This window comes from Zonotrichia leucophrys, chromosome Z (assembly GCF_028769735.1).
Source record: "Zonotrichia leucophrys gambelii isolate GWCS_2022_RI chromosome Z, RI_Zleu_2.0, whole genome shotgun sequence".
In the NCBI taxonomy this organism is placed as follows: Eukaryota; Metazoa; Chordata; class Aves; order Passeriformes; family Passerellidae; genus Zonotrichia; species Zonotrichia leucophrys.
Genome location: NC_088200.1, coordinates 27,895,572 through 27,907,826, shown reverse-complemented (window position 1 = coordinate 27,907,826; position 12,255 = coordinate 27,895,572).

Sequence of the window (12,255 nt, the reverse complement as noted above, 5' to 3'; positions counted from 1 at the left end):
TCAATTCAAATACTCATTTGAGAATATTTGAATATCTGTCATTCTTTTTAGCCTAAAGGTTAATTCTTGAAAAGAATTTCCATTAGTAACACAAATTGTAACCTTGTCAAATCCTCTTATGTAATGCATCAATGCTGAAAGACATACTCTGCAAAACTGTACTATTAAATACATAACCTTGGTTAATAGTGAATTTATACTTTTAGCAGTTTCTTTGATTTGTCAGTTATTTGTATAAGATTTTATGGTTTTGTCTATGTGCTTGTGTCAGCATATAGAGAACATTTTGTAAATGTTACTATATTCTTTTTTGAATATGTATGTTCTGTTGCCGTGCTCTCTTTATTTCATAGATAGTAATTAAGAAAATTGTATGATGCCATTGCCCTCACACAAGACAAGTGGCTGTCTAAGGAATTCTCTTCAGTATGACAGATTTCTTTTCTCATTCTGTGCATGTACGCCAATGTTACATAAGGATGTCCATTATTATATTTCTGCAGTTCTGGTTCCTTATAAAGAGAAAAAGCAATTATGATTTTTCTTTCTGGATGATGATTTAGCCTTTATTTCACCAACAGTCAGGATGCAGAATTATAGAGTATTTGGATAAATATCATAAAGTTTAATATTAAAGGGTACCCAAATTTGTACCATGGGGCATGGGGAATGTAGATTTTTGTTAGAGATAGAAAGTCTAAAGGTACTGTGATTCTCCAATCAACAGCTTCATTTACTTAAATAAATAAATAAAATGACAGGAGTTAATTTTATAAATTAAGTTTTATTCTACTGTGGCTAGGTTTCTTCTGCTGTGAAAACTTCAGACAGACCCACTAAAAGTTTTGCAGAATGATGAAATAATTTCATCATAGTAATAAAATCTATTTTCGATAAAATATTTTTAACAGATTTTGGCTTTGTTTTATAGTGAATTTAAATACCTATCTGCACTTCACTATCTTATCTTCCTTCATTCTCTTTCATTCTCTGTTATACCATGCACTGATATAAGTGTTCATGCTGTTTCTGCTGCTTGGTAGAATTTTTGCTAAGAGACAGCATGGTTGGAGTTTGCACACAGATCTTAGGCAGAATGAATATGTTAATAAGTTCCAACCTCAGGTTGCACACTCAAATTACTATCAATTGTGCATGCAATTTTTCCAGGCTATTTGTTCTGAAAATAAGTACTAAATTATGCATTCAACACAGTGTCATGTATGAGTACAAAGGAGGAATTTGCTCAAATATTTCCAAAAGGAATATTTGTGTGTGCAAATATGATGGAATTCAATTATTAAATGTACCCACTTTAGCAGTTTGGAAACAGGAAGACAACTTATCATATTGAAGGTGGGAATGAAATGCTTGAAAGTCAGGCAACTGAGCCTGTGACTTAAAGTGTATGTATGTATTTCATTTATTTGGAACCAGTCATTGGCAGGCCTTTTCAAATTGCTTAGTCTGTATAATGTCCTGAATAGTGGAAAACTAACAGAAAAACATTATTGTGAGCTGTCCCTAGTGAGGGATATATTGTCAAAAAACTGCATTGCTTATAGCTGCTGTTTATTTCCTTGTTAAAGGCTGTTTACAAACTCAGACAGATTTGTTAGGAGAATACACTTTGGTCACAAATCTAAGATTGCCTGACACTGAAAATGTTCAGATCTGTCCAAGCTGGAGACCGTGTGCAGGCAGCATATCTACTCTGCTGCTTTGGCTCTGCTCTTTCATGACTTTTGTTTAAATGTGTCAGTTCATTTTTCTTGGAATAGCAGATATGAAGTAAGACCAACTGACGTGACAAGCATACAGGGTGTACTTAGTAGGGTGTGTTTTAAATAGTCTGTGACTCACACATATTCTTTAGCTTTACACCTTTTTTAATGTTATAGCTGCAAGCCCTACATGCTCTCTCTCATGTACTCCGAAGTCCATACTAGATACCATCAACACTTTGCTAAAACTGAAAATTTCCAAGCTATAAAGAAACTCTCCTAAAGTAAAACAATGGTTATTTATAGGTATACGTGTGTGTGTGTATGTGTGTGTGTGTAAGTCAATTCCTCACTTTCAGAGCAATGGGAAACAAATTTGGGAGGTATTATGAAGCCATTGCATGGAACAAACACAATTGTGGAAGAAAGAGGACTGATGCATTTGAAACCAGATAGATATAGATAACCTTGGAAAAGAAACACAATTTTAGATCCTCTTGGAATAAACACATTAAGTAACTTCTGGAAAGAGACAGCAGCTCCAGATCTGTACTTGCTAGACTAATGTGAAGTCATGGAGTTGCTGATGAAAATAGCTTCTGAATTCATTGAAGGCCCCTAATATAAATTTATGGACTTCTTGCTGGCCAGCTAAGAGACTCCTCCACTATATTGGTTTCCCAAGTCTCAAATCGTTTCTCAAAAAGGGATGAATTTCCCTGGGTAATTGTGGCAACCCTGTCCTGTATTTCTAGTGCAAGCCAGGAGTAGACAACTGCATGGTAACTTTGGAGATCTATGGCAATGGTTCAGGGGCTGGTGAAATATGGCTAAACATGCGGGATTTCCTCTACTCTGTGAAAGATGGCACTGGTAGGAATGAGATAGTAGATCTCAAGTTCTCAAGTACAGGATGCAGTTCAGTAATTGAATTGATAGCCTATAGGGGGTTAGGCATCAAGCAAAGATCATTCAGTCATCACAATTTATGGTATGAAGTTGGACAGTCTGCTTCTGTCTGCTCCATCTTTGGAGGTATGTACAGAAGAGGGCTGAGATTCTGTGACACTGAGGAAATGTTTGTTCCCAATCTAATGAACCCTGAAAGCATCATAAGACTTCAGGACCCTTGCGCATTATCCTACAATCATAAAAAAATATAAATTCTTTGTTTTATTGTGGCAGTAAATAAAAAAATGCTGTTATATTTTGTAAGTGATAAAATTTGAATATATGCAGTTAAAAAATACATTTGCATTTGTTTAAGGAAGCTAGTGCTATTTTTTTGTTCAAAGAAAGGCAGAATTCTGCCCCATACAGTTGGGAAGTCCTGTAAATGAGTCCTGTAAATGAATTTGCATAGAAGTCAAGAGGGATTGGAAATTTCCGCTTTTGGCTGGGACTTCCATATCCAATCTGAGAATGAGAAGTAAAAGATGCTTGCTGACATAGGCATCAGCATGGAGCTGAGCTTGCTAGAAACTGTTTTCAAATGGGTTATACTAAATTAGATTTAGCCATAGCCAAAGAATTTCTGCCTGTATTTTTAGGTTGGAAGATTATCTTTAAAACTGTTTTTCAACAAATTCAGTGTGTTGTGTCTTTTCTGATCTACATATCCAGGTGATAGGAAGGAGGATCTGAGCTGGAGTTGCTGAGAATGGCAGAGTTACTGCCAGAAACTTGAAATGTAGGACATGAAGCATAAACATAGCAGTTTCAAATTATCAAGACACCTGGAGCTGTGGAGTATTTTGTCTTTTAAGTAGTGTTACATTTTCAAGAGGTGAAAAATCAAATGTTTCTGTGTCCTTAAATGTTCACAGTATTTTTCAAAAGATGTCTGACATTTATTTTAGGTGATATTTTGAAACCTAGAGATGAAAGATGTTGAATTGAACCTGCAGTAGGTTGCATGTCAATCACCAGTTGACTTCTACAGAAATCTGTTGAGGATTAGCTCAATGAATACTATAAGGAATATAAGGAATAATATTTAATTGTAATTGAGGAGTGAGAGTGTAAGGGAAAGACCTATTTTTCAGTCTCTAGAGGCTTTGAACACTAGCTGCCTACAGAAAAACACTCAGACTGAGATAAACTTGAGGATACTTACCCAAAAAGAACTAGACTGATTTCTTTTCCTGGAAAGAAAACTACATTTAATCTCATTTATTACTACAAAAATATTTCCTTATCTTCATAATATGCAAGCATCCTGATTGTTGGAACACAAGAATGAGTCTTATTGACAGGCCAGATAAAAAGAATTAACTTTTATAGAGCTGTAGATAAAATTCTGGTTAATTATGTGCAAAACAGTGTCCTTTTTCCTCCAGTTGGGGATACTACATGCTAGGCTAAGTAAAATGAAAAATTAATACACAGAAACATACTTGAATCAAAGTGAAGCTTATTTTTTTTAAGCATCAGATATACCAATTTCTATCTTTGTTTCTTATTAAAAGGGTTGAGGCAACAAGCACTCACAGGGTGCTCTTGAACAAAGAGATAAAAAGAGTTGTGTGTGTGCTCCTGCATCTAGCTGTCCTTGGGCATCCCTTCAGATTTCTCCAAACACTTCACTTTGAAGTGTGAGAGTAAACAAATACATGTGAACTTCTGGCTTTAATAACACAGAGGCAACCACTTCAGGTGAAATGTTCAGTCTGTACACAGCTATTCATGTTAAGATACATGAATGTGGATCTAGATAGAATGAGTTTTGTGTGACATACCTACGGTTTTTCTCTGGGCATTTTCACTGAGCATTAGGAGATTATAATGGCATTTTTTCCAAAATTTTTAGCCAGCAACTTGATTAGGAATGGTCTCAGGGACAGAAACACTGATATGTATTTTAGAATCATAGAATGGCTTGAATTGGAAGGGAAATTGAAGGCAATCTTATTCCAACTCTTCTCCTGTGGGCTTCCACCACACTAGGTTGCTCAGAGCTCCATCCAGCCTGGTCTTGAACAATTCCAAGGATGGGGCATCCAAGCTTCTCTTGGCAACCTGTTCCAGTGCCTCACCACCCTCACAGTAAGTACTCTTGTATAAAGTCCCTCTCCATATATCTTTCTTGTATGTTCCCTTCAGGTACTGGAAGGCCACAATTAGGTCACCACTAACCCTTTTTTCAGGCTGAACAATTCCAATTCTCTCAGCCTTTCCTCATAGGAAAGGTGCTCTATCTCTCCATTCATCTTCATGTTCTTCCTCTGGACTGTCTCCAGAGGTCCCTGTGCCTCCTGTGCTGGAGCCCAGCTCTGTGTGCAGTGCTCCAGGTGGGTCTCAGCAGAGCAGAGCAGAGGGGCAGAATCCCCTCCCTGCCCTGCTGCCCACGGGGCTCTGGGTGCAGCCCAGGACACGTTTGGCTCTCTGGGCTGGCAGTGCCATGGCTGGGCCATGTGCAGCCTCTCAGCCACAGCACCCCAAGCCCTTCTGGGCAGGGCTGCTCTGGGGCTGCTCATGCCCAGCCTGTGCTGAAAGTGAGCCTTGTCCCTGTGGATATCCTGGCATTCAGCTGTGTCAACCACACCACTCAGCCTGGTGCTGCTGCCAATTCGCTAAGGGTACAATCAGTCCTTCCATCGATGTTATTGAAGATATTAAATAGAGACCCCTGAGGGACACTGTCACTGATGTCCATCAGGACTCTGAGCCATTGATCGCCGTCTTCTGGACAGGGCTGTAAAACCATTTTCTTATACGTCTAACAGTTCACTCATTGAATAGAGCTCTCTCCATTTTAGAGAGAAGGATATTGCAGCGGAGAGTGTCAAAAGTTTTACAACGTCCAGATAAACGACATCTGTAACCCTTCCCTTGTCCACTGAATGAGTTGCTTGATCACAGAAGGCCACTGACTTAGTCAGGCAGGACTTCCTCCTATTGAAGCTATATTGGATGTCTCATATCATCTCCCTGTACTCCTGAGCTTCTAACTCCCAGCTTCTAGGAGGAACTGTTCCATTTATATCCTTTTTAAAGCGAGTACATCTCCCTTTTCCAGTCACCTGGGACTTCACCCAGCTGCCACAACTTTTCAAATATCACGGAGAGTGGCTTGGCAGCTACATCAGCTGATTCACTCAGGACTCTGGGATGCATTTCACCAGCTCCCAGAGGCTTATGTAAGTTCATATTTCTGAAGTGATTATGAGCTCAACCTTTAGTTACAGTGGGAGAGGCTTTGCTTCCCCAGTCATCATTCTACCATCTATTCACCTAAGAGGTGTGGGAAGAGACGTTGTCATTGAAAACTGGGATAAAATGTTTGGTGGGTTCCTCAGTCTTCTACTTATCTGTTGTTACTAGTTTGCCGGTGTTATCAGAGGGGATTCACCTTCTTTGATCTTTCTTTTCTGGTTTACATGCTTGTAAAAGCCCTTCCTGTTATTCTTTGTACATCTTGCCAGGTTCAATTCCAGCTTTGCCTTTGGCCTTCCTCAGCCCATCCCTACAAAACTGAAAAATACTTTTACAAAATAGCATTCCCAGGTCAGCTGTCTATGACTTTGCTTCTTCGCCTTTATTTTGACAGAGAGGTCCCTGCTCAGCCATGCTGGCGTCTTGCCCTTCTTGCCCAATTTCTTGTGCATGGAGAGTGAGCTCTTGCATTCTATGGGAAATCTCCTTACAGATCTGCCAGCACTGTTCTACTCCCTTTTCCCTGAGGGCAGTCTCCCAGGGAATCCCACTGACTATCTCCCTGAAGACCTGGAATTCTGCTTTCCTTAATTCCAGACTTTAGGCCTTACCTGACATATATGCTCAGGATTGCAGGCTCCACCAGTTGCATGATCACTACAGCCCAGAGCGCCTCCAATCTTGACATCCTCAATTAACTCACTTATAGACCATCAGATTTATGTGATACATTTGTAGAAAAAAAGACCTATTTTAAAAAATTTTGAAATTATGGAATATTTGTTTTATGAGCCTTTATTTTGAAGTTATCTATGAGTTGCCAAAAAAACCAAAGCTATACTGGAAAAAATGGTCTTATCTATCTAATGCATTACACAATTATTGTAGCACTTATAATTATATATCAATGTGCATGTAACAAGTTTGTGATGCATGCTTACATTTGCCATAAACACGAAGTAGCAGCCAAAATGACTATACAGTGACTGTTCTTACTATACATTCCTCAGAGAAGCTGGGAGACAGCTTTATAAAAATACTGCTGAATGAAAGTTCAGATAAAAGGGACAAAATTCATAAATATAACCGTTTATTGACGATCTCAATGCAACTTCTCTCAGATTTGAAATATAATGCAGAAAACAATTATACAGCATGGTATACAGTACAACCAAGTAAGTGTGCTTTGAGACCGGCATGTAATGAGACCATTGCATTTCATTGACCCCATGTTAGCCCATGTGTTTAATTAAATGAACACAATACATTTCATTGTGGTCATGTACTTCAGTCTCCTACAAACATTCACTGAAATAATTCTGCTCTTTAAAAGCAATATGTCCTTCGACATTAACTAAGGCCTTGTGAACTCATACCAGCAATTAATTAAAACAGAAAACACAAAATAATACAAGAAAAAGATACTTGCATAGAGTATTTCTAGAACCGTATTTTTATGCAACTGGGCAGACTTAAAGAACACAAGACATCTGTTTCTCTGAATGTATCAGTCATACTGATACAAAGTAGTCTGAATGTATCAGTCATACTAAATATAGGAAGGACTTTTTCCTCATAATTTTAATGTGAAATGTGGTAAAATCTGTGGGGATGTGTTTTTCTCTTTTTTTAATACTATATTATATTTGACTTTTGATTTGATTTTTATTTTGATTTTAAAGGCACTATTCTTCTATAGAAACCCATGGATTTTATTTATTTATTCCATAATAGGCATAAACCCTAAGCAGAAAATATGACAGGTTCATTAATGACAAAGTACAAGGCTTCTCTTCTTTCTTTGCTTCAGGTCAAGCAGACTGACCAAATTCTGATCCCAATATTAGGATAATCTAGGGGTTGCTGTAATGATGGTCTAACTGTTTTTGTTTGGTAATATTAAAATTTTGGTGTAATATAAACATAACATATTATAACTCTTTCCAGGTGGAATGGAAAAACCTCAAATTCATTGATTAGAATTTGATTCCAACCAGATTTTTTTCCCTAAAATAAAAATATTATTTGTTACTAACTCAAACAGTCATTTATGCTACTATATTTACATTTTCTGTATTTAATACCATACTATGTGCATCACTGTATATGCCACTGTAGAAGCTCCCTGTTGAGTTAAAACTAAGAGAAACTATGAAATATTGAAAAATGCTTTATTTGACTAGGACTTACTTCTTGCACTGAAAATCTCTAATCAAATAAGAGGCTAAACAATGAAGGAAAACTGAAATCTCTAAAATACCCTCACAGAAATATCTCTGATATTTGACTAAATAGAGCAACTACTCAAAATGATTCATGATCAGTTTTATACTGTTTTATGTTTTTGAAAAAAAATCCCAAAAACCTACAAAAACCCATCAGGATCCTCCAGGATTTTGAGAGTAAAGTAAATAGGATTGAATCTCTGCATGTTTATGGTAGTTAATATGTAGAGAGAACACTTTTATAGAATTAGTTTGGCTCCTGGTCAGAATCTAGCAATATCCATAATAAATTTCTATTTAAATCTCTTGTAGAGATGAATAAGTAGAGGATTAACATATTTTTCTGCTGTGTTCTTAGTATTTATATTGACAGTTGACTTATCTGCAGAAACAAAAGGAAAAAATATATTCCCATTTGGGCCAAAAATGAATTTTTTTTAAAATAAATAATGAAGACTTCCATTTTAAAAATAAATATGGCCATATTTTTATAAGAGTTTTTTTTTTATCTTTTAAAGGTTAAATGAAAATTCAGCTGATTGAAGAGGATTGATATACTTTTTGTCTCATGCAATTATGTTGAAGGTTGGTTTAGAAGTCTTTTGACTCCTCCAAGGAAAACTTGAACAAAACCAAAAGTGCATCAAATCCTCTGTATCCATCTGAATTTTCATATAGCCTTTACAACTTTACAAAAATGTTTGTGAATCCTGCAGTCTAGATGGAAATTGTCAGAAATGTAGTTGAGCCACAATACACAAAAACTTCCATTTTTGCAGCAAAGAGATAGACAAAAACTCCAAGTTTCAGGGACAAGTTGCATTTCCTGAAGGGAGCCTCATTAAGAGACAGACTAAATTTTTTTTCCATTTGTGAAAATGGGGGAGGTTGAAAAGATGAAAATGTTTTTCACGAAGTGGCCAATTCTCAGAGTAGCTGAGATTCTACTTTGTTTCCCTTCTCACCATTTTCCAGGTGTTTTCTGATCTCATATGGTCACTAAATTGGAGGAAAATAGGATTTGTTTCATAGGCTTTCCTTTTCCTACAGCATTACTTCAGTTTTGTTTCAGATTTCTGGAAGAATATCCAATCCACTATAAGATTTTCATTTACAATCAGCCTTCTCTTAAGATAGACTTACTAAGCTGTTTCACAAAAATGGAAGATTAATACTCTCACACATGACAACAAGTTGAAAAACTGATAGAATTATGAATTATATAAATATTATTGATTTAATGTAATATGATTTTAAAGAAAAATTATTACTAGTTGAAACATATTATGAAGAGCTTTAATGCTCAGCATAGGTATGCTGCAGTACATAAAGCAGACTTTTAAAATGTCTCATGATGAAAAACAATACTGAGATATTGGAAAATGACTACTTTTTTTAATTTTAAATTTGTTTTATCTGGAAGATCTAAAATGTACTCCTGTCTCCAATTAATATTGTGCTTTAGAATTATGCAACAGATGTAATTTTCTGTTTAAAACCGTACTCAAATTTTTTAATGAACTTCATTGTTTCATGACAGGTGAAATGATATTTCACTACACAGAGTTTAGTGCCCTTATGAATATTTATAAGCATAGTTTTCACAACTGTATAGCAGACAATCAATTTCAGTGATTTTCATGTGCAGTGGATTGTAAGGCTTTCTGGTTTTTTGTCCTTTTCCAATTAAAATTTTTATCCTTTTTGTTTTTTTCCTTTAAAATCAGATAAAAATCACAGCATCTTCCTCTTGTGTTCTAGAGCCTGCCAAATACCACCCACAATAAGAAAAACACCAGGGTCTTTGCAGACCACCGCTCAGCCATCACACTGACAAAATAATTGTAGAACTCATATTAGACAGACTGCATCAGGAACAGGACACTCAGCCCTTGACAGAAGCTGGTGGGCTATTAAGGAAGTAGCCAAGTAGCAGCATGCTGTTCTGACACTTTTCTTGCTGTCAATGAATAGAGAGTGACTCCTCTGAGTGAACGCCAAGGCATCATGATTAGCATAATTAGAGCATACCTTTGTGGCACGATTATATCTGTACGAAGTTGCAGCAAGAAAGGCTTGGTTGCAATTGGTGATATGCCTCATTATCTAAATACACTGCTTCTGATTTCAAAGGCTGTCAAGTGAGATGGAGTAAAACTACACTTCGCTTGCCCTGGTGTTGCCTGAAAGAAACCTTAAATACCTTTTTCCTCCTCAGCTTAAAATTAAAGTTATGCTTTGTGCTATCTTTATGCTTTGTATTAACAGCTGAGCCAGATAAAAGAATTTTCCTCTACAAAGTATTACCGATTGCCAGCTGCCTAAAGAATATCACATATGGGAAAATCACACTAATTTCTACCCTGTTGTAGGTCTAACTTGAAGGGCAGAGCACACTTCAGTACATAGCTCATTGTGCCTTTTCAAATGTACTAATATAATAAAGTGTGATACAACACAATTATGATGCTAAAACCCAGGATTTTCTAGAAGCTTTCACCAGAAAATCTATTTAAGGAAAGAAGTCTAGTGCATTTACATAGTAATAATAGTTCTTGTCCTTATAAAAAGAATATTTCAGCATAGTTGGAAAACTTTTCTGCAGATATCCTCTCACTTAAGACCTCCTATTCTTTATTACTGCCTTCTCTCTGGATCTCTGTTTTCTCTATTGCACCTGCAAACCTCAGACACAAACACGACCAAGGCTGCTTTTACTAACCTGAGTAATTCAGTTTGTGATGTCACAAAACAAGCTACAAGAATGCATCTGTAGAAGACTGGGTCAGACAGTAAATACTCAGTTAGCTGTGAAGGATGAACCTGGTTAGAGTTATGTTAGATGGGCTTCAATGAGGTCTAGCTCCTTCCCAGCTCACTCCATGTGGGACGGCGTGTGCGTGGTCACCCAGTCAACTGGTTCTGGTCAGTCCTTCCCTGACCAGCACAGGAGCAGAATCTCTGGGTCATTTGGTCTCGAAACTGAAGATTGGGAAAGCCACTCCCTCTGTGCCAAGTGCTTTCAGTAGTCAGCACTGCTGATCTTTGTTGACGTCTTCCACTTGGCTCCATGTTATTCTTCGGCTCACATAATCATGTGCCTCTTTCAAACAATATTTGAAGGAATTATCTCTTTCTTCCTTTACCAGCCCTTTCAGCTCCTCCTTTTTTTCCTATATGCTGCATAGTGAGCTTTTCCTTAAATCTTTTCATGTTCTTCCCTTTCTTTGTCAAAGCAATTTCCTTTTGCTATATATTATACAGCAAAGTCATAGCAGATCTTCACAATACTTTTGGATATTCTTGTGAACCAGCATTGGTTAAAAAAAAAAGGAAAAAACCCCAAGAAAACAGATATCTGTAATTGGTTATTAAAAAAGTTTGCCATTTATAATTCAAAAGGCAGTTTATGAAATGTCTTACCTTTTAAAAAATTCTTTACTGAAACTATTGTGTTGTACAAAGACATTCTTTATCAAAGATGTGAAAATGAAATCACTCTTTTAATTAGGAGGATTTTTCCATTTCTCAGATGAAAGATCTTTCTCCTACAAATCCGCTTTTTCTGTTTTCTTTCTTAAAAAAACAACAACAAAAAAACCCCCCATATCCAGATCAAAAGTCTGTTCACAAGCCATTATTGATTTCTCAGTCAGAAATGTATTGTGATTTTTGAGGCAGTCATCCACAAGTTGTATTTTTCAGAGATCATACCTCTTTGTAGTAAGCTTCCCTTTTACATACAAAAACTAGAAAAAACATGAAAATGAGTTCTAAGACTGAAGTCCTGGTTCTGCGCTAAGCTTTTTGTGGGTGATATTATATGGAAAACCTAATGTTGCAAATAACCTGGCTTTATTATAGCCTTTTATTATATCAGGGCATGCTTCCTATGATTTTTTTCCCAGTCATTTTTTTCTAAAGGCAAGGAAGGAAGAATTAAATGAAAATCACATTTTACCACATACATACATACTTATTAAGACATTTTAGGCAAAGAAAAAACCCTTGCTTTTCATTCATAAATGTCCTAAAAAAATAAATTTCAGATGAAAGAAAAGAATTCCAAGATAGTCAGATTCTGAATATATTTATGTAAGGAAAAGAAGGACAGGTATAAAAATTAAACTAATTCACATAATTTGAAGGAA